Source organism: Gouania willdenowi, chromosome 3 (genome assembly GCF_900634775.1).
Source record: "Gouania willdenowi chromosome 3, fGouWil2.1, whole genome shotgun sequence".
NCBI classification, from domain to species: domain Eukaryota; kingdom Metazoa; phylum Chordata; class Actinopteri; order Blenniiformes; family Gobiesocidae; genus Gouania; species Gouania willdenowi.
In genome coordinates, this window is record NC_041046.1 from 1,478,931 (window position 1) to 1,481,292 (window position 2,362).

The following is a 2,362-nucleotide window of genomic DNA, read 5'->3' on the forward strand; positions in this document are numbered from 1 at the left end:
CCCATGGTGGCATTCATGACGTGAAACAGCATGCAAGTGGTACTGGACATGTCGAAAGACAACGGGCCAACCAAACAAGGGGAAGCCTTGACCGATTTGTTGTCCATCAGGCAACTCCAGAGGCAGATGTGGTAAGAGATGGTAATCCACTACCATTCTCTCTTCATACAGATGCCTCAAACAAAGGCAATCGCAAGATGTTTCCCTTGGCTGTACAGTTTTTCACACCAGAGAATGGGATAGTCAACAAAGTAATAGATTTTGTAGAAAATCCAGATGAGTCTGCAGAGGGAATAGTCAGATCAATCCAAAGCTCCCTTGACAACACAGGTTTATTCCTTGATCATGTGTCTGCATTCAGTGCTGATAATGCAAATGTCAATTATGGTGTCCACAATTCTGTCTTCACAAAATTGAAAGAGATCAACTGTGAGATACTTCGTGGCAACTGTCATGCACATATCATTCATAACACAGTGAGAAAAGCTCTGGACCAGCTTTCAGTGGATATTGAAAATATTGTCCTCAAAGTTTATGGCTTCTTCTCCATCTCTGCCAAAAGGAGAGAGTCTCTGAAGGAGTTCTGTGAGTTTTGTGATACTGAATTCCACGAAATCCTGCGCCATGTAGTGACCAGATGGCTGTCACTGAACCCTGCAATCACCCGCCTGCTCCAAAATTGGATGCCACTAAAATCATATCTGATTAGCATTGGTGAGGAATGTCCAAAGCGTCTTCAAACATTGCTGAGGTTGAGAAAAGACGCTCCTGGACCAGAGGAGGAGGCAGACATTGTAGAAGTGTACCTTCTCTTTTGCAGTAATATCATGTCCTTGTTTGAGGAGGTGGTGAAGAAGCTGGAGACAAACGTAACTTCGTCTGTTGACCTTTATTGCATCATGGAATCCTTTCTGAGGAGACTAATTCAGAGAAGAGATGATGGTTTCTACGGTTATCTCACACGACAGAGGCTCCAGCATCTCTCACCATCTGAAGCTGATGTTGCCAAGCAGGAGTTTACTGCCTTCTTAAACACTGCCATTAGTTACATCCAGAAGTGGTTTGACTTTTCAGAGGAAAACTGGCTTTTTCACCTGCAGCCCCTCTCTTTAGAGTCTGGGAAGATATCTTTTGATGAGATGGAGAAGATCACTGAGCGGCTTCACATGGTTAATAGGTAAGTTAGATACAAAATGCAAATGTAAACCATGTTTTACTATTGTTGATGATTATGAAAGTCCATACAACTCATAGAAATATTCAAATAAATACATGTATATACACACACAACTTTCTACACATATAATTAATTTAGTTAAATAAACTGCAAAATACTGTATAAAGTTCTGAAATGTGTTTTATTTCTGTATTGACCACCTTATGGCCTGTGTACCATTTATGACTAACACAACCTCTCTTCTCCTCTGAAAGACTTAACATCTCCATGGACAGCCTCTATGAAGAATGCATGACCACAAATAACCTTCTTGCACACCTCACCACAGTGGCCCAAGAAAAGGAACAGTGGCAACGCAAGGGAACAGCAGAGAGGTGGATGCAAGTTCTTCAGGCAACTGATCTCCCCAACATTCAGGCTGTTGTATCCTTTGTCCTCAGCATCCCATCTTCCACTGGGTTTGTAGAAAGGATTTTCTCCTTCATGAAAAGCAAATGGACAGATGTGCGGAACAAATGTTCCATTGAACTTATTAGGAGTGAGCTTATTGTCAGCCTCAATTATGACATGTCTTGCTCAGAGTTTTACTCTGCAGCACTGAAAGACAAACAGCTCCTTGCTGCTGCAAGAAGTCAAAAGAAATACCAGTGGAAAAAGTAGGTTATGTACCACTGAGCTCTTAGGATCCCAAGGTCATTCACATTTCTGTTTCAATACAAATGAACATTCCAGGCATTTCAGGTAAAAAGGTTTTTTTTGGCACAGTGCAATGGTTCTTTGAAATTGTCTTTACCATTTTGTACATTAACAGTCCTGTATTGCACACTGTTTTAAGTTAAAGAGGACTATTTTTTCTTAAGAGAAACCTTTTTTGCATTTTGCACATTCAGTCTTCATATCCCACTGTTTTTAGAACATGAGGACAATTCATTATTTAAAGAAAAAACTTTTTGTTTCTGTTTTTTTTGTTTTGTTGCTAGTTTGCACATTTTACAAGCTTTTAGAACTATTCAGAATAATTTCTGTTACAGAAATTATATTTTGTATGTTGAATGTTGTAACAACAATTTATTTCTGTGTATTCCATGGAAGGAGGGGGGGGGGGGTTACATGGTGGATTTGGGTGGGAGTTGTGCCGGGGGGGGGGGGGTCCTTGCTGTTGGGCAGGGGTGTTCCTTATTTTTT

The 2,362-nt window shown here is 40.6% G+C and overlaps 1 long non-coding RNA gene across 1 annotated transcript; it reads left to right on the forward strand.

The window, feature by feature from the left end:
• The first annotated feature begins 924 nt into the window (after window positions 1-924).
• LOC114460479 (uncharacterized) lies at window positions 925-1,525 on the forward strand. The gene is made up of 2 exons (XR_003673647.1): window positions 925-1,177; window positions 1,432-1,525. It is a non-coding gene; the product is annotated as an uncharacterized LOC114460479 (long non-coding RNA).
• Window positions 1,526-2,362: the final 837 nt, after the last annotated feature.